At 44.6% G+C, this 21,547-nt stretch overlaps 1 long non-coding RNA gene across 1 annotated transcript; it reads left to right on the top strand.

The window, feature by feature from the left end:
* Nucleotides 1-2,286: 2,286 nt before the first annotated feature.
* Nucleotides 2,287-19,810, top strand: LOC137538167 (uncharacterized). The gene is made up of 2 exons (XR_011024696.1): nt 2,287-2,643; nt 19,162-19,810. It is a non-coding gene; the product is annotated as an uncharacterized lncRNA (long non-coding RNA).
* The last annotated feature ends 1,737 nt before the right edge of the window (nt 19,811-21,547 follow it).

Below are 21,547 nucleotides of genomic sequence, written 5' to 3'. Positions count from 1 at the left end.
GGAACCGTTACGGCAGGAACAGGCATGGGACCAATTTTCATCAGACCCAGCTGTTTCCTCAACACCTGCGGCAGCACAGAGGGGGGAGGAGGAGGAAGAAGAGAAGTCGTGTGCAGAAGATGAGTCAGACTCAGAGGATGATGAGCAAGGTGTTTCTTTGGGTGAGGAGGAGGAGGAGGAGGAGGGGACAGCGGCAGGAGAACAACCTCAGCAGGCATCGCAAGGGGCTTGTGCTGCTCAACCTTCCCGTGGTATTCTTCGCGGCTGGGGGGAGGAGGTTGACTTACCTGACGTCACTGAGGAAGAGCAAGAGGAGATGGAGGGTACTGGATCCGACTTTGTGCAGATGTCGTCTTTTATGCTGTCCTGCCTGTTGAGGGACCCCCGTATAAAAAACCTCAAGGGGAATGAGCTGTACTGGGTGGCCACACTACTAGACCCTCGGTACAGGCACAAAGTGGCGGACCTGTTACCAACTCACCGGAAGGTGGAAAGGATGCAGCACATGCAGAACCAGCTGTCAACTATGCTTTACAATGCCTTTAAGGGTGATGTGACGGCACAACGCCAGCAAGGTACCACTGCCACTAATCCTCCTCCCGTGTCCACGCAGTCAAAGACAGGACGCTCCAGCGATCTCATGGTGATGTCGGACATGCGGACGTTCTTTAGTCCAACGCCTCGCCGTAGCCCTTCCGGATCCACCCTCCACCAATGCCTGGAACGGCAGGTAGCCGACTACCTGGCCTTAAGTGTGGATGTAGACACTGCTGTGAACAGCGATGAGGAACCCTTGAACTACTGGGTGCGCAGGCTTGACCTGTGGCCAGAGCTGTCCCAATTTGCCATCCAACTTCTCTCCTGCCCTGCCGCAAGCGTCCTGTCAGAAAGGACCTTCAGCGCAGCTGGAGGCATTGTCACAGACAAGAGAAGTCGCCTAAGTCACAAAAGTGTTAAGTACCTCACCTTTATCAAAATGAATGAGGCATGGATCCCGGAGGGCTGCTGCCCGCCCCAAGACTAAGTCAGTCCCCGCACACACAGCATCTCTGCCTGCACGCCGTGTGACTGGCTGCCTGGCCTGCCCCAAGAAGACTAAGTCGCTCCCAGTCCCTCCACACAGCATGTCTGCCTGCAGGCCGCTTGACTACCTTCTCCGCCACCACCAACAGGGTCCGGGACTCCAGGCGGATTGCTGAATTTTTTAGGCCGCTGCTAGCAGCGGCCGCTGTAATAATTTTTCTGGTGCGTGTACATGACTGCCTAATTTTTCTGGCTGCACTGCGGGCAGCTGCAACAACAAAAGAAAAGGCATGTACATGCGCCCATTCCCCTTCGTGATCATTACCTTGCCGTGGTGAAGGGGCTTGCGTATCACAATGAAGCAATGACCGGCGCCTAGATGAGTGTCTCGGGGGGCACACCCACGATAATAAGGTCGTTGCCTCATTGTGGTCAGACCAAATTTGATCAGCTGGACAGTTACTGTTCTGTCATTCAGCTACATCAGCCAGACGACCATATGGGCTGTAAAGCCACCAAAACCTGCACTCTCGCCATGGTGCGCACCAGTCCAGCACGGCCGTCACTACACAAACAGCTGTTTGCGGTGCGTTACACGGTGAGTTTGGTGTGTCAGTGTGAAGCAGTACCTTAATTACACTACCTGATTGATGTATACACATGCAAGATGTTTGAAAGCACTTTAGGCCTGTCATTTAGCATTCAATGTGATTTCTGCCCTTAAAACGCTGCTTTGCGTCAAATCCAGATTTTTCCCGGGGACTTTTGGCATGTATCCCACTCCGCCATGCCCCCCTCCAGGTGTTAGACCCCTTGAAACATCTTTTCCATCACTTTTGTGGCCAGCATAATTATTTTTTTTTTCAAAGTTCGCATCCCCATTGAAGTCTATTGCGGTTTGCGAACTTTAACGCGAACCGAACCTTCCGCGGAAGTTCGCGAACCTAAAATCGGAGGTTCGGCCCAACTCTAGTGTGTAGTAAAATTAAATGTAAGATGAGTTGTAGTAACATCAAATCACAAAGGATTTCTGCTGCACTGAACAGTTTTAAGGAACATGATACTGCCATTTAAGATCACATATCTGTCAGGATAATCGCTTCTTTACTAGCAAGACAACACAATTTTGTAGACCAGCAACACTGCTGAAATTAAACCTCTAAAGAGATATAAGCTGATCGACGACAAGGTAAAAAGCGCAAGATGGCGTGAGTAGGATCATTATGACGATCATCTACACGCAAGGAACAGCTGGGGATCTGCAGGGATTGGGATGAGAAAAAAGGGATTAGCAGAAAGATTATCACTAAGGAAGGAGGCAAGTGAAAAAAGGGCAGTGCAAGAAAGAGGGCAGGAGGGCAGAAATATAAGTCCAGGAGTAGGATGCACATAGTCTAACAATTGTATTAACCTGAGAGGAGACAGAGGTCATTGGAGGAGGAATGAAGTAATAAGAGTGACATCAGCAGTGATTGAAAAGCCAAAAAGGTGAAGACGGCTACGAAGAAGGAATAGCTAAGAACACACAGGAAGCTGTAGAGTCGGATGCACAGGAACTGATCACACTGGACCCATTAACCCAACTCAATATCTACCTGAAGCAGAGCAGTCGCTTCTACGGTGAGATTTGATCACAATTCTTTATTCTTCCTTATACCCCGTAGCTTGATTTTCCAATTTTTAATACACATTAAAGACACCTGAATAACACTAATGGATTCTCTAAACAAACATCTTCCTTCCCATCTTCCTATAGGTTCTTGTACTGGATTGGTTTACAGCAGTGTAGTGTTATGTCGGAAACATTCTAATATATTTATAGTTATATATAGTTATACCTGGTACACACAATGAGATTTTCTGGCAGATCGATTATTTCCAACATGTCTGATCTGTTTTCCCAATCGATTTTTCCATAGAAGTGAACAGAAAATCGATTGGAAAATTGACCAGAAATCAGATCAGACGTGTTGGAAATAGTCAGTCTGGCAGTAAATCTGGCAGAAAATCTCATTGTGTGTAACAGGCATTATATTTTTTAATGAGGATACAAGATCAGCAGATGTATTACTATAAAACTTCACAAAGATTATTAAACTAATTATCCCAAAGCAACAAAGTGAATTGCTACAGTATTTTTTACTGCTGGATATGATTGTTGGTAAGAAATGCTTACCTACAATCATATCCAGGTTGGTCATGAAATGCTCATTAACAGACAATGTAAATCAATGGGCTTGTTCACATCTAATGCAAATTCTTGCATGCTGAAAAAACCCCAGCATGCAGCATTTTATGCATGCGCCATCTCCATTTTTAAAATGAGCAAAATGTGAGCATTTCAATGCATACAAACGTGCATGGTGTACATGAAAAGTGCATGAAAACAAGCGTCGGTTGTTCACGCATACAAGTGTGAAATCTTCCTAGAGTGCAGACGTATTACACAAATATGTTGTATACAAAAATGCCAAATAAGAATTACAGGAAAGATGATCATTATAAATAGAAATGTGTCAATCACCATGCTTACTGTAACATTACTTCCATCTATTATTATTATTTATAGTAGTTATAAAGCGCCAACATATTATGCAGCACTGGACAATAAATAAAGATACATAATTTGTAAACAAGGGGTGACAGACAGAGAGGTAGCAAACGGTTATACAGCATAGCACAAGGTTATATATGCAAGATGCATTTTACAGAGACCCAGCAAATCAAGTGTGAGTTGGCCCATGAGAAGGGTGTCATTGCGGAGGTTGCAAGATTGAGGACACACAACGGGGGTGGGGGTGGAGGGGGCAACCAGCCAAAGGCTCACAATCTACATGTCACTTAAAAGTTTCTCTGTATTATTTTTGTGTGTATTATTGCAAACAAAGTCATACATTCGGTTATGTGAAAATATATAAATATATATATTTACATTATCAAGATGTTTTAACTGTCATTCCCTGACAAGTGCAACCCTTTGATAATAATCCAAACAACATTTGATTTGTGTATCCTTCCTTAAACAATTTAAAACTGAGACATACAGTATATGGTATAAGTAAAAGATCCACAAAAAAAATCCTATACATCGACCCCCTTGTATGTGAATTCCAGTATCACAATATCAAACAATAGTATGTAAACAACAGTAACACGTGACCTCTGCTGCACCAATATTCATATTTCCTGACCTGAGAATTTTCCCTCTGAACTACCAGTCAGCCATTTGCAGCAATCAAACTCAGTTGTAGTTTTTTTCTTTCTAACTTAACTTTTTATGGGAATACATTGAAAATTAAACAATTGCCTACTGGAGTGTGCTTTGAGCTACCACACATAAATAACACTAAGGAATTTCGATATCTGTAACAATGGTGCAATACAATTATCAATTTCAAATCTTAAGACATTAAGTGCCCTTTTACACCGAGTGTGTTGCCTTGCATTGCAACGGACAATATAATCACAATGCAATGCAATGATATTCCTATGTGGCTTTCACAGAGTGTGGTGTGGTATGGTGGGTCCTGACACAGAAACCAGCGGGTAAGTGTGCAATTTACAGTGGATGTGAAGCATACGTACATTGTACTGTATGCATCACCTGATGTGTAACGCGCAATGGAACATTTTGGCAGCATTTTATAAATGCATGTGTGACCGTCTGAATGCTGTGCATGTGCTGCAGCTGTGGCTTGCATCTGTAGCTTGATTCTACCACATAGATAATTTTCTACTCATAATTTCCGTATTAGCTCGCAAGCTGAAAAAGTGTGGGCACCTCTGCGTTAACACAACCTGCACAGTGTCAAAGGGACCTTATTGGAACATTGATGCTATTCATTCTAGTAATTGTCCTTACCCACTGTGCACGTTGCTTTCCATTGCAGTGGACAATATGATTGCATCCTACAGCGATGCAATGATATTTCTATGGTACTTTCATTGGCTGTGTGGTTGCCAGACCACGTGCATGTTTACAGTGGGCGGCAATTTATTATTATTATTATTTTTAGTATTTATATAGCGCCGACATATTACGCAGCGCTGTACAGTGTATATATAATCCAATAATAATAATCCAAACATTTGTATAGCGCTTTTCTCCTGTCGGACTCAAAGCGCTCAAGAGCTGCAGCCACTGGGACGCGCTCAGGAGGCCACCCTGCAGTGTTAGGGAGTCTTGCCTTGAACTCCTTACTGAATAGGTACTTGACCTAGCCAGGATTTGAACCCTGGTCTCCCATGTCAAAGGCAGCACCCTTAACCAGTACACTATCCAGCTATATATATATATATATATATATATCTTGTCACTAACTGTCCCTCAAACGAGCTCACAATCTAATCCCTACCATTGCCTTATGTCTATATTATGTAGTGCAAGTACTGTAGTCTAGGGCCAATTTTAGGGGGAGCCAATTAACTTATCCGTATGTTTTTGGAATGTGGGAGGAAACCGGAGTGCCCCGGAGGAAACCCACACAGACACAGAGAGAACATACAAACTCTTTGCAGATAGTGCCCTGGCTGGGATTCGAACCAGGGACCCAGCGCTGCAAGGCGAGAGAGCTAACCACTACGCCACCGTGCTGCCCCATGAAGCATGAAGCAATGAAGCATATTTTCAGTGGTACATAGGTAGAGCAACAATCGGCACTAGATGCTGCTGGCAGGCTATGCTGGGGTTGCTGTGAGCAGGTCAGTGTGCCTCCAGAAAGATACACTTGAATCTAGCACTGCAGAACAACAGGGTCCGGGCACCAAAGACTTGCAACGATCCACACTTTATTTCATCCCCAACAAGACAGATACAAGTGAACAGGGAGGCAAGCGAAGCAAGCGTTGCTTGTGAAACAGCTGTAAGACCAGCCCTGTTCACTTGTATCTCTCTTGTTGGGGATGAAATAAAGTGTGGATCGTTGCAAGTCTTTGGTGCCCAGACCTGTTGTTCTGCAGTGCTATATTTTCAGTGGTACTGTTTGGTTGGACTGCACATTAACACTTGACACAACCTTTCTGCATCATTGCATTGGTATCACAGTGCATTTGCACAGTGTGAAAGGACTCATATTCTTACTGACCACATGATGATTACTGAATGGTTAGCTGATCCAGCTAGAAAAATAGCATTGCTTAAGTTGGTCATTTTAAAGTAGCTCAGATACTGGGGTCAATTCATAAAAGGCTGTGCGAAAGAAAGATCTTGTCGGGAAAATACCGCATTCGGTATTTTAGACTTTTGTGCGGTAGTAAAAATGTTCACAGGTGTAATAGAAGTGCGGTAAATTACCGAAGCCCATTGACAAAAACCTTTGCGGCAACACAGTGAGGGCATTGCGAGGCATCCCAACATCCCTTTAGATGTGCATGTTTTGTTATACTGCCTTTGCTTGCTCTGAATCTGTCCATTGGTCTTTCTTAACATTCTTGTTGAGCTGTGTGATCAGCAAGCAGTTGCCAGGCTGCAGTGAGCAGTTACCAGGCAGCAACAAGCAATTGTGAGTACGAGAGGCATTTCACTGCCTATCAACAGGCTGTGGAAACGAGGCCTAACTTCCAAGAAACTTTACATGTCCTGCTTGGGTGATTTTCCCCACTAGCTTCTAACAGATCCGCAGACATTGACTGCAGTAGAGGCAAGAGGTTAAACCAGACACACAGTCAATAGGTGGCCACTAACGACCCAATCTTTTTCATCCAATCTTACCATTTCTATGTAATATAAGGTAACTGCCTAAATTATCCATTCAATATATTCACTTAGTTTACCATTATACTACACAGATTTGGTAAAATTGGATGACATTTGTTTTTATCATTAGTGGCCACCTTAAAGAGAAACTCCAACCAAGAATTTAACTTTATCCCAATCAGTAGCTGATACCCCCTTTTACATGAGAAATCTATTGCTTTTCACAAACAGACCATTAGGGGGCACTGTATGACTGATATTGTGGTGAAACCCCTCCCACAAGAAGCTCTGAGGACCGCGGTACTTTTGACAGTTTACTACAATGTAACAAGGATCACAGACAGGAAATAGCTGTTTACAGCTGTTTCCAACAGCCAAAACAGCTAGCAGCAGCTACATAACCTGCCCACAGTAAAAATGTCACCATGTAATAAATGTCAGAATGTAAATCGGGGAGACTAAAGATTTTACAATGGGCAAACACTGACTAAATCATTTATACATAATTATTGTAAAAATGAAGCACTTTTTTTATTACATCATTTTCACTGGAGTTCCTCTTTAAGATATTCAGGGGATGCCTTTTTTTGTCCCAATCTCGCTCTGCTGCTGCCTGGGAGGATTAAAAGCTTGTCCCACCGGCGAAGGCTGCGGGTCCTATCAGATTCCATCATTCAGACTTGCAGGAGAACAGAGGCTATTTCTATTCGCTCCCTGCTCCTGTCAGTCACAGCTGCCTCTGCTTCTGCCTGTGAGTCTTGCTCCCACAGTCTACTATCCACATTCTTTTCTATGCTGCACAAGAGAAAGGGATGTGTGCTCTGACCAGTCAACTCCTGACTCAAATACTGGTTGCCTCAAGTCTATTGACTAATTAAAATGGCAAAGCGTTTGCATATTGCATTCACCCACCAGAATATGCAGGATCTAAACTATCCACCTGCGCTTCCTGCAGTAGTTGGCCCACGCAATATACATTGCATCTCAACAGGGGTGCCGCGCGTAGGCCTCCTTGTAACCCCAAGAAATGAAGGGCAGCGCAGACACCCCACAAGGCATCCATTGCCCAGGAGCGCTGCAACTGCCCCTCAGGGAGGGGGGAGCGAGAGAACATGGCTGGTAAACCCCTCAGACATGGCCAGTGCCCGGGGGGGACCACCCATGCCGCCCCCAGCCCCCCCAAAGGATAGATTCCCTACCTTTGCGAATTTACTTACCTGTGGGGCAAATTGCATGTCCTGGGAGCAAACACACCGATGGTGGGGTGAAGGGGCAGGGCGCAGACAAGCCCCCCAGACGCTGCCACCGCTGGGTGAGCCCATTCGCACCCCCCCACAACACCCCCAGGAGGAGAGAAACACAATTGTATGCTGCACAAGGGAAAGGGATGTGCTCTCTAACCAGTCAACTCCTGACTCAAATACTGGCTGCCTCAAGTGTATTGACTAATTAAAATGGCAAAGCGTTTGCATATTACATTCGCCTACCAGAATGTGCAGGATCTAAACTATCCACCTGCACTTCCTGCAGGAGTTGGCCCACGCAATATACATTGCATTGCAACAGGGCAGGGGAGCCGCGTGTAGGCCTCCATGTACACCCAAGAAATGAAGGGCAGCGCAGACACCCACAAGGCATCCATTGCCCAGGAGCGCTGCAACTGCCCCTCAGGGAGGGGGGTGCGAGAGAACATGGCTGGTGGTGAACATGTGGTGCAAATTGCATGTCCTGGGAGAAAACACACCGATAGTGGGGTGAGGGAGGGGCGGCAGGGCGCAGACAAGCCCCCCAGACGCTGCCACCGCTGGGCGAGCCCTTTCGCACCCCGCCCCCCACATTCTTTTCGCCACTTCAAAGCAGATGGTAATGCTTTGTGCTATTACCGCTTATTGTCTGCTTTATGAATTGACATTTACTGACATGTGTTGAGGTAATTACCGCACAAGTCAGTAATTTACCGCACTGCTCGGTAATTTTAACTTTTCATGAGGAAAAAGGGTTTATGAATTGACATTTTCCTAAGTGCTTGGTAAAGTCAGCTGTTTTCTGCATTACCGAATGCGTTAGGCTTTATGAATCGGCCCCATTGTATCAAATATGTACGTTAAGGAACACTTGGGGAACAAAGATCACAATATGGTAACATCTGACCTGGCATTTAAAGAGACTGAAGCCTATTAAAATACTTATTTTTATCTGCTATTTATGTTAAGCAATGCTAGCAGTGCTGAAACGCTGCATTCCCGCAGCAGAATGAGGGTTTTATACCCACCAAATCCTTGGGTCAAAAATTGGGGAGAGCTTCCTGGTAGAGGCAGAGCTTTGCACTGTAGCTCTGCCTCTACTGAAGTCAATCTCCACCCATCGCCGCCTCTGCCCGCCCCTCTCATTCTTCTTTCACTGATAGGGGCGGGGAGAGGCAGAGATCCGCGGACATTGAGCACAAAGCTCTGCCTCCCTGGGTAGCAAAATCCACGACCTGGAAGTAGTGGAATTTTGCCCTGGCATTTGGGGGTTATAAAGCCCTCGTTCTGCCACGGGAATTTGGCGTTTCAGCACTGCTAACATTGCTTAACATAAATAGCAAGTAAAAATAAGTATTGTAATAGGCTTCTCCTTAACAGAGAGGATAACTATGAATTTCAATTACCAAGTTTTGTAAACTGGGATAGCATGCAACAGGCCAAGGACTTTCATAGTAAGCAACAAACTTACCCCAAGTAAGAGCCCTTTCGCACAGAGTCTGTTGTGTCTCAACGGACAATGTGATGCAATGTTATTCCTATGGGGTTTTCACATTGAGTGTGGCGTGGTGAAGTTGGGTTCCAAGGTTTCCAGGTTGCAGCACAATGTTACCGTGTGATGCAACGTTTTGGCTAGGTTGCGCTGTGATCTCATTGCATGAACAAAAGGGCCCTAAATGCCATGCTAAAGGGCCCATACAGTTGTGTGAACATGGTCACAGCTCTGCATTGTAATAGATCACGTTATTATTATTATTATTGTATTTATAAAGCGCCAACATATTACGCAGCGCTGGACAATAAATACATACAATTATACAAAGAATGACAGATGTAACAAGGTTATACATCATAGGACAAAGCTATACAAGGCAAACAGTACAAAATACATGATTTTGGGCTGGTTTGGTAGGTCCAGTAATAAAAGTACGATGCTGTCATAGGAAAGGAGCACATTATCATGTAGAATACAGCGGGGGTCCCCAACCTGTGGTCCGCGGCCCACTGGTGGTCCGCGGGACGTTCCCAGTTGGGCCGCAGGACTGTCCTCTAACCCCCCCCCCCCCTGCCCGCCCCCGCCGCTGTGGCCACTTCCTTATACCTGTGTACCTATTCCAGCAGCGTATCTCCTGGCTGCTGTGTGTGATGCGGCAGGAAGCAGGGCTCGGTTCCCATAGTAATGGCGATACACATCGCCGCTACAGGAAGCCGCCGCCCTGCTTCATGCCGCATCGCAGACAGCAGGCGGGAGATACGCTGCTGGAATAAGTACACGCGCCGGAAAGGGGAGAGAGGCCGCTGTTAAGGTAATAACAGCGGCGGGGACGGGCGGGGGGCACCATACTGGGGCACTATACTGGCTATACTGGTCACTATACTAGCTATAATGGGGCACTATACTGGTCACTACCTACCTATACTGAGCACTATTCTAGCCATACTGGGCACTATACTAGCCATACTGGGGCACTATACTAGCTATACTGGGGTACTATACTAGCTATACTGGGCACTACCTACCTATACTGGGCACTATTCTAGCTATACTGGGCACTATTCTAGCCATACTGGGCACTATACTAGCTATACTGGGGAACTATACTAGCCATACTGGTGCAACTAAACTCCCTATACTGGGGCAACTATGCTAGCTATCCCACTGCACCCTAGTATCCCCCCCGTAACCCGCTCCACTGTCCACTAGGACGCGCACCGAACGAAAAATCCTGCAGGCGCGCATGGGAGTGGGAAATGCATGAGGCAGTTAGGCAAAGGTCGTTGGAGGACTAGAGGGGACGACCTGGTAGATACCTGTGAACAAGTTCCGAGATGTAGGTAGGCAGGTTTTGTGCACAGATTTAGAGGTCACGCATAGAATCTTTAAAGTTTTCACTGCCTATTAACTGTCCATGGAAAAGAGGCCTTAGGAGGATGACAACATACTGAAGAAGCACTTTGACATCCTGGCTATAGGGGCAGGCACATTGCTGATGGACTTTAATCCTCCTGGCGGTTTAATTATTTCCGCCAGGAGGCAGCGCAGCAGTTTTTTTTTTTTTAAATCATGTAGCGAGCCTAGGGCTCCGATCAGGAAATCACGTTCAAAGAACGGGATTTCCTGGAGGGCTTCCCCCGTCAGCGACGTCATTGGGAGTCCCGGTCTACCCCTCGGCACTGCCTGGCACTGATTGGCCAGGCAGCGCACGGGGTCTGGGGTGGGCCGCGCGGCGCGACGGATAGCGGCAATCGAGCGCGGGGCGGCGGCGATCGGTGTGCTGACGCAGCTAGCAAAGTGCTAGCTGCGTCCAGCAAAAAAAAAAAAAATTAAGTAAATCGGCCCAGTAGGGCCTAAGAAAACCTCCTGCGCGGCTTACCCTGAACTACGTTCAGGGTTACCGCCAGGAAGGTTAATATTGATAACATTTTAAAACCACTTCACCTCCAAGGGGTGTAGATATTCGTCTATGCAAGTTAATGAGAAATGAATGGGCGGATAAAGTTGCTCTGGTGCTGAAGTGGTAAAGGGAACCTTAACTCTGGGAAAAAAAATAAGTTTCACTTACCTGGGGCACGGTGGTATAGCTAAGGAGCTGTGGGCCCCGATGCAAGTTTTACAAGGTGGCCTCCCAAGTACTCTATACGTAACAAATGATACAGCGCACCAAAACCTGCCAATGGCAACTACAGTGTCAGAGGTGCAAGAAGGGGATGGGAAACAGTTTGTTAAGGATTACCACTATTCAAAGTATCTATAGAAGTGATCATTACCAGCACAGGACCAATAGAGAGCTAATACTGTAGTTGAGGGAGGGCCCCTCGGGGACCCTCTGGCCCAAATGCGGTCGCTACCCCTGCACCCCCTATTGCTACGCCCCTGCTGGGGCATCTACCAACACCCTGCAGCCATCCTGTGCCCTCAACATCAGTCACGTCTCCTCCGGTCCCCCGCTGTCAGCCAGTTTCGATTTTGCCGATCTGGAGTTGCCGGCCCCCAACGCGCACCTGTGCACAATTGTGCAGGACGATATCGCGGGTGGTAACATGTGTCTTTATACATGTTGCAGGTGCAAAGGTACATGTTACCACCCACGACAGTGTCCTGCACCAGCGGGAACTCGTGCAAAGGTACGCGTTGGGGGCTGCCAACTCAGTCGGCAAAATCGAAACTAGCTGACAGCGGGGGACCGGAGGAGACGTGACTGATGTCGAGGGCACAGGATGGGTGCAGGGGGCTGGTAGATGTCCCAGGTAAGTGAATTTTTTTTCCCCAGAGTTAAGGTTCCCTTTAAGTAATTGTGCTGTTTCTCTGCTGCTATGTGAGATATAGCTGGGACCATTTAAGTATTGGCTGTTAATACAGCAGCATAGAAGCAAATAAGATTCTGGGAAGCATATAAAGGGAAATAAAAACACAAAATGTAATATACACTGGGCAGGGCAGAACATTAGTCGGTGCACATTGGCAGGGTGGCGCATGCAGAGAGCATAGTAGTAGTATTACTATTACACACCTTGCCAGGATCCACAGGTTCGTATGTACTTCCTGGGTGTCCCATTGCATGGTAACAGTGCCCACTGTGATTTCATCACGGGGGCTGTTACCACGAGACAGGACGCCCGGGAGCAGGGAGTACATGTGGAGCATGTGAATCCCAGGAAGGCGAGTTATCGTAACACTCCCGCTGCATACTCTGCATGCACCCCCCCTCCCCCCCCCCCCGCACTCTGGCTACCTAAACAGGCAATCCTTATCTACATACTTATTCCGGCTGTGTGATTAAGATGGCATTACAGCAGCAAATCGATTACCATTCTTAGAAGGGAGCCAGCAGTGACTGAAAAGGACTACAGATCTTGTGGCAGTACTGCTTCAGATCCCAGGTTCTCGTGGTATATATACCCTAAGGGATAAGCTTGTCACAGTATATCCATTGTAATGACTTGAGTGTAAAATAAATGATGTCCAGCAAAAACAAACCCTTAAGCGCCATCACCCCCGTTAGAGGTATTTGACCCATCAGTGGAATACTGCTCTGTGAGGCTTCAGGAGCCTGAGCGCTCCCAAAGACAGGCTGCTCTGTATTGCACATGTGTGAGCGCACGTTTGCGCAGTACAGAGACTATCTTTGGGAGCACTCTGGCTCCCCGAATGCCTCCCGTGGTGGCAGATATGAACAGGGGCAACAGTGCTGGAATGAGGAGACAGTGGAAGGAACTGGAAGGCTCTATAGGAGCCTTCCCTCTCGATATTGCTTTTATTTCAAATCCTTTTTAGATTTGCTTTAAGTATTTTAGGTTAAGAGAAGCAAAAAGGAATGTTTGAAGAGCATTTGTAAGGAAAAAAAAAACAAAAAACCAACATACAGAAAAAATATAGATTTAACCATTTACCGCCATCCTAACGTATTAAAACGTCATGCTTACCGCTATTAACAGCAACATGACGTTTTAATACGTCGCGCATTCCCGCCGCTGCTACCGCCGTGTGTCCGCCGCTACCGCCGCCATTACCGTCGGGATCCCGTGCTGGGCGATTGGGGAAGAGGACTGAACAGTCCTCTACCCAATCGCAGTGCCTGGAGTGAATGGACGTGACCGCGAACAGCGGCTACGTCCATTCACATAAACAGGAAATGTAACAGTTTAATAAAGTGTGTAAAAAAAAAAAAAAAAAAAAAAGTGAACACGTCCTATGAGTGTTCACCAGCGCCATCTTGTGGCCAAAAAGTATATTACACTTACAAAATACATACATTTTCAAGTATATACACATCATTAATAAAATTACACTTCCAACCCTCCCCCCCAAAAAAAACACTTGTAAAAAAATCAGCTTAAAAAAAAAAAATAAATAGTTGCCTTAGGGACTCAGCTTTTTTTATTCTATATTTTATGGGGGAAAATTAATTTTAATTTATTACATAGGGGCTTGTAATTATGGCCAGAACAAACAGAAAAATAACCACTTATATTTCAAAATAATATACTGTCGCCATACATTGTGGTAGGGACATAATCTAAACGGTTTAATTATCGGGACCACTGGGCAAATAAAACGTGTTTGTTTTATCCACAGGAGAATGTTTAATTTTAAAACTATAAAGGCTGAACACTGAGAAATAATGATTTTTTTTCTTTTTTTTCTGTTTTTCTCATTAAAATGCATTTAGAATAAAAAAATTCTTAGCAAAATGTACTATCCACAGAAAGCCTAATTGGTGGCGAAAAAAACGAGGTATAGATCATTTTCTTGTGATAAGTAGTAATAAAGTTATTAGGGAATAAAAGGGAGGAGCGCTGACAACTGAAAATTGCTCTGGTCCGTTAGGATAAAAACCCTTGGGGGTGAACTGGTTAATGCCAACAATGAATGTATGCATCAAGGGGTACTTCAGATTAGTTTTGTCATGAAGTGGGTTTCCTTTTATGGGTCAACTTGCCGTATACAATATTACTGGGGTTATCATGCCTGTAACCAAAAGACTGTTCTCAGAAGTCAGTTTTCTAATATGGTGCTATACAGATGGCAAGTCATTACAAAGAACACGATGAAGCTAAGATGCCTTGTGAGAAAACCCCTAATATCAGTACTAGCTACTAAAGCTACAGGTATTAGCCTGTATTTTAAAAGAGGGTAAAAATTAATAATTAAAGCAGGTATCGTATTTGGTGCTGTAAATATATCAGTCTGATATATATCAGTCGTTTTGGAAGAAAAGACGCACCTAGGTTTAGAGGGCAAAAAATATACTAAACCTGGTGCATCCATAGCTCAGGAGTGTCTTATACATGTTCTCCCCCAGTTATTTTGTCGTCCTGTGCCCCCCTCTGTCACCAGTGTCCCCCCTTCTTTCCCCAGTGTTGCCTCCCCTGTATGTCTCCCACTCTCCTATGTAGCCTGCTCTGCTCCCCCACCCCCCATAATTAGGAGAATCGGCAGTACTGCTCACCTTATCAATGGCACCAGCAGAGAACACAGACCTCTCCTTTCCTGCATGGCTCCTCTAGTGACGGCTTCTGCTGATGCCCCGTCGTTGCGTTGGGTCAGCAGTTATCGGCGGGCATTTGTAAGTCGGGCACTCCCTGTATTCGGCACATAAGATGCAGGGACTTTTTCTTCCTTCTCTTTTTGGGGAGAAAAAGTACATCTCATAAGAAAGCAAATACATTATACTGAATTATTCATCAGGGCCACAGTTCAAAGGTGAAAATAAACTAATGAAATAAACAATTGTATCTATGTTCCTTCTCCTAAAAAATGTCTTTTTAAGATATTCCAGTTTTATTTTATATTTAAATCTACTTTTTAAGTTTTTACTGCTTTATTGTTTTTGCTCAATGACACATTGAGCCAGAGCTAAAATCTATGAACTAATGATTCTTTTTATCTCTTTCCTGCTCTCAGAAACCATTTTCTGCTAGTAAAGTGTTTTATGGTTGTAATTTCTAAGCAGTGAGGGTCACACTGTAGCAGAGGCGTAACTAGAAATCACCGGGCCCCACTGCAAAATTTGGATGTAGTAGTGTCAGACACTCAGAGAGCGGAACCTCCGGTGCGTGGAACATATGGAGGTATGTGTTCCTGCCTGCCGCCACTGATAATTGCAGGAGGGGAGCGCGCTGAGGGGAGAGCCCGAGGTGAGGGAGGAATGCTCTCTCCTCATGCTGCAACCTCACCTGCCCCCAAAACGGCCCTGAGTGGCCTGCGGGTGCAGGGACTGCAGCTCCTATTGTTATGCCCCTGTACTGTAGTCTGACCCAGTCTTGACTCAGACCGGAACTGCCACTTACATACCTGATGTTTCACTCTTTCAGGCAGAGAAAGAAAAAAAAAAAAGGAAAACAGCATAGTTATTTGTGTGTTGAGCACTATACATACATGTCTAAAGGTGGCCATACACTGGTCGATTTGCCATCAGATTCGACCAACAGATAGCTCCCTCTCTGATCGAAGAGGGATCGTATGGCCACCTTACTGCAAACAGATTGTGAATCGATTTCAGCCTGAAACCGATCACAATCTGTGGAGCTGCCGCCCCCCCCTCCTCTGCATACATTACCTGCTCCGGCCGGCGCGAGTCCCTTGGTCTCTGCTGTCTTCTTCTCCGCTCCGGCTACTGAACTTTCTGTCCAGGAGAAGTTTAAACAGTAGAGGGTGCTCTACTGTTTAAACTTCCTGCCGGGACAGGAAGTTCGGTGTAGCAGGAACGGCCCGGAGCGGAAAAGAAGACCGCAGAGATCAGGGGACTCGCGCCGGCCGGAGCAGGTAATGTATACCCGCTGTATTGCGTCGGTCGCCGGGCATTTGAACGCCGCTAACGACGCACTCCTGACCCGCCGGCGACCGAGGAAAATCTTCCGCACGGATGGGTCGACGGGAACAATTGATTTCGGACGGAAATCGATCGTTCTGTCAGCGTTGTGCGCAGCGATTTCACAGCTGTTTCGATCACTGTGATCGAAATGGCTATATATCGGCGGGAAAATCGTTAGGTGTATGGGCCCCTTAACTCATCATGTTACCTTGGGTATCCTTTAAGCACAGTTAAGAGAAGTGCTTCCTTAAAGGAAATATCCAAGGGAAAAAAAAATCTACTTACCTGGGGCTTCCTCCCGCCCCTGGCAGCCAATCTGTTCCTCGCCGCAGCCCCGGGGTCTCCTCCATTGCAGGCATTTTCTGCGCTTGCTGAGTGCACGGCCGCTCATGCTCATGTGGACTGGAGCATTCTGCACAGAACTCTCCCGACTACAGAGCGTGGCCGCGTGCTCACACAGAAGATGCCGACCAGGTAAGGTCAGCATCTCCAACAAAGGAAACCCCAGGACCCCGGAGCTCCGAAGAAGGACAAATCGGTATGTAGATCTTGTTTTTTTTATTTTCCTTGGAGTTTTCATTTAAGGATGGACACAAACATCAACAACATCATAAACTCCAATTCACATATTATTTTAACAGTCCTCATAATTAATCCCATTCATTAGCCTATAACTTTATCACTACTTATCACAATGCACTGATCTATATCTTGTTTTTTCCGCCACCAATTAGGCTTTCTTTGGGGGGTACATTTTGCTAAGAGCCACTTTACTGTAAATGCATTTTAACAGGAAGAATAAGAAAAAAATGGAAAAATTCATTATTTCTCAGTTTTCAGCCATTATAGTTTTAAAATAATACATGCCTCCATAATTAAAACTCGCGTATTATATTTGTCCATATGTCCCGGTTATTACACCGTTAAAATTATGTCCCTATCACAATGTATGGCGACAATATTTTATTTGGAAATAAAGGTGCATTTTTTCCATTTTGCATCTATCACTATTTACAAGTTTAAAATAAAAAAAAAAATATAGAAATATTTCATCTTTACATTGATATTTAAAAAGTTTAGACCCTTAGGTAAATATTTACATGTTTTTTTTTTATTGTAATGGTTTTTTTTTTTTTATACTAAACATTTTATTTGGGTAGTTTTGGGAGGGTGGGAGGTAAACAATAGATTTATAATGTAAATGTGTGTTAATTCTTTTTTTTTTTTTTTCAGGTGTAGTATTACTTTTTGGCCATGAGTTTGTTTACATGACGTCACTCTAAGTGTAGCACGCGCTTAGAGTGACGCATCGGGAAAGAGACGGCCAGAAAAAGCTCAGCTTCCGAGAGAAGCTGTCGCTTTTTCAGCGGGGGAGAGGAATCAGTGATCAGGCTCCATAGCCCGATACATTGATTCCTTGGCTACCGAATCCTCGGCCGGGAGTGCGCGTGCACGATCGGCCGCGGTAGCGCGCATGGTTCCTGGACGTAGAAACTACGTCCAGGAACCAAAATAGGTTAAGGATGTTCAATGAGATGCAAATTTATCCTTGCATTCAAATTTCATGTAAATGTTATGCAGCTTAAACTTAAGCCAATGAAAATGGACAGGCAGTCCAATTAATGATTTGTCCAATTTCAACCTGTATATCATTTACATGAAATTTGAATGCAAGTAGAAATCATTTGCATCTCATTGATCATCCCTACTCATATTTTGCTATAACCCAAACTAAGTTCATTCTAGCTCAGGTTTTCTGCCCCACGCACTGTACGTCTTACATAAGTTAGTTTGCTTTAAAAAAAAGACATCCTTTTATCAAGTTCAACCAGAAGCAAAAAACAAAACAAAACAAAAAACAACCCTCACCTTCCTAGGCTTGGGCCAATTAGCCTTAAAAGGAAAAATTCCTTCCTGACTCCAGATGGCAATAAGATAAATCCCTGGATCAACTCTCCCAGGAATGATCTAGTAATTATAGCCATGAATGCCCTTCAATGCAAAGAAAGCATCCAAGCACTCTTTAAATGGAGATTAGGGTTGGACCACACTAGGCAGAATCTCATATGTGTTTTCCACTATGTGCTATTGAAAATACATATGCGATTCTGCCTAGTGTGTTCCTGCTGATAGAGTTTGCCATAACTACTTCCAAGTGTAGATACATGACTTAGGACAAAACTAATCATGAAGTAAACAAATACGCAACCGTTATTGCAGCATGAGCTTGCCTTCCTTCATGTCACACAGCAATGCAAGCACATGAAAGGCCTACCTTGTGTGCCTAAGCAAGTAGTTGCACAAAGATCAGCACTCCAGAAATTATACATTAAATCATAACGCAAGCACCAATAGAAATGCTTTGGAGTTAAAGGGGAGATGCCAAGCTTGACATCTAAAAGAATGGTCAAAATTTTCATATTACATCTTCAGCAAATATCTCGGAAACTACAGATTGTTTAGGCATGTTGTTTCCACACAAATTGCTTCATGTTGGGGGCCTATTTCCACTAGTTCTACATCAGTTTTTCTGTATCCAGATTTCTGGATGTGGCTATTTAGGGCCTGTTTCCACTACATGCGGATTCTGGATGAAGAAAAACTCCAATGAATGCTTATGGGCCTGTTTCCACTAAACGCGATTTTTCTGATGCAGATTTCTGCACCATACATCTGTTTTCCCATACAATGAAAACATTTGTGGAAACAGACCCATAGGCATTCATTGGAGTCAGTTTTTCTGCATCCAGAATCTGCACATAGTGGAGACAGACCCTTACTCAGTTTGGGATTGCTGGGGTTTGTGTAGATGTACTTAAAACCTTGCTGAAAAAAAACCTCTATGTTCAAGTATTTTTGTGGATTCTTGTGTTTCTTATTCCAGAAATGTCTCGTGAACAACTGGAAGGGGTGGTTCGTACAGTTGAAACTCTTCTGGCAGAGGCAGAGGCACTGAGAGCACGGTGCCAGCGACAGAGTGATGAGGTGAAACAACTCTGTGAAGACTTGAGAAATGAGAACCGGGACCTGGTAGAACGCTTTTCTCAAGCAGAACGAGACCTTGCTGACGTCAAGCGTTCCGTCAATGAGTTGATGGACACCAAAATAGCATTTGAAGCTCGTGAACGGCAAGTGCGGAAGCTGAGCAAGCAGTTGTAATCAAAGACTCTACAAGTCCATTAAATATGTTCTGTCTTCTTGGTTAGCACAATGGAAGTAGGTCTAAAACACATTGGGAAAGACTGTCAGCACCGTTTCCCCATAAATTCTGTATTTCATCTAGATCTCTGCTGACTCATCCATATTCCTCTGCCACCTAAAAATGTCCATTATGTAGAGTTACAGGCTGTTGAGGCATTTCTTGAAAGGACAAAAGTCAACCAAAATTATACAGTAAGATAGAAAGTGTGTTGCTGGGATCTGTTAAGCCATTATACAGTAAGCTAGAAAGTGTGTTGCCGGGATCTGTTAAGCCACATGTTTGTTTTCTGTGCTTCAATAAAAAGCATCTGATCTGTGGCATTTTAGTAAAAGTAGCTATGCAATCTATTATCAGTAGCATACAGCAGTAAGAACAATGGAAGACTGTCTTGCTTACATAAATAGCCTTTGTGCATTGGTTGTCTAAACACAGATTGAAACAGGAAATCTGCAGCGACATGAAGCTATGCCAGACAGCCATATGAAGGGAGATTTCTCATACACATAATTGTGTGTTTGTAGTGCGCAATACTTCACTGCATTGTAGCATTTCTCTAAATGTATCCCCACCAATGAACGTTTGGATTATGGGACCACTTTTAGGATACATTCACATTGCATCAGTCGCATTGCAGAATAATTCTGCATTTAAATTCACTGCCCATACATTTCTATGGGCTTGTTCACATCTCTGCATTGTATCGAATCACATTATTTTAACATGCTGTATGAAGGATTTTAATTAATGTGTACATTATAATGTGCGCTGTCTCTTTTGCAGGTCACATACCATTATAATGCTTGTGTTATGCAATGCGCACTGTGTGAATGCAGCACTAGTGGAGGTTTGAAAACCGCTTGGGTAATGTATTTCAATGGGATGGAGCACACCAGAGCTGACTCCGGATCTGTAGCATGCAAACTCCAGATCCGTAGCATTTTCAGGATTTCTGAGACAATTCTGGCTCAATGTTAAGTATAGGAAAGTGGAAAACCGCTCTGAAAAACGCTAGATCAGAGCAGTTTTCCAAGCTTTTTGTTACAGAAGCTGTTCAATTACAGCTTTACTGTAACACAATATCAAATCTGCTACACAAAAATGCTCCAAAAACACTAGGCATGTTTAGTAAATCTCTCTAAACATACCTAGAATCGCTCTGAAAAACAGTTTCAAAAACTGCTAGCGTTTGCGGATCCGCTAGCGGTTTTTGGTGTGCACTGGCCCTTACACCTGGCACACACAGTTTTGTCACCCAAAATAATTTACATTTATTCAATGAGAGGGTAAGATGAGCAAGCAGTGCTTCTCTGCAGGACGTTCCTGCATGGATGGCATTAGGAAAAGCGACCATCCTGGTGGCAGGTGCCAACATATTCAGGACATCTCTACACACTTGTGATTTCCAGCCCACATGATCACAACAACCAGCTGAGGAAAATATTTAGTCTGTATGTCATTTAAAGGAAACTGTAGCAAGAGGAATATGGAGGCTGCCATATACCGGTATATTTCCTTTCAAGCAATACCAGTTGCCTGGCAGCCCTGCTGATCTTCTGAATCTAATACTTTTAGCCATAGACTCTGAGCAAGCATGCAGCAGATCAGGTGTTTCTGACATTATTGTCAGATCTGACAAGATTAGCTGCATGCTTATTTCTGGCATGATTCAGACACTACTGCAGCCAAATAAATAAGCAGGGCTGCCAAGCAACTGGTATTGTATAAAAGGAAATACATATGGCAGCCTCCATATACTTCTCACTACAGTTGTCCTTTAAAAGGAACCCTAGTTATGAAACCTGCCATATTTATGTCCTTTTATACAATACCAGTTGCCTGAAAGTCCTGCTGATCTTTCTGGTCAGTATTGTCTAAATCCCACACCTGAAACAAGCATACAGATAATCTTGTCAGATATCTGATATGCATGCTTGTTTAGGGTCTATGACAAAGTAATAGAGGCAGAGGATCAGCAGGACAGCCAGGCAATGTGTATTATTTAAAAGGAAATAAACATGTCAGCATTCATATCCCTCTCGCCTCAAGTTTACCGTTAAAGTTCTTGTCT

This window comes from Hyperolius riggenbachi, chromosome 11 (genome assembly GCF_040937935.1).
Source record: "Hyperolius riggenbachi isolate aHypRig1 chromosome 11, aHypRig1.pri, whole genome shotgun sequence".
Taxonomy (NCBI): Eukaryota; Metazoa; Chordata; class Amphibia; order Anura; family Hyperoliidae; genus Hyperolius; species Hyperolius riggenbachi.
Note: the sequence above shows the minus strand (reverse complement) of the source record. Positions and strands in the feature narration are given on the sequence as shown.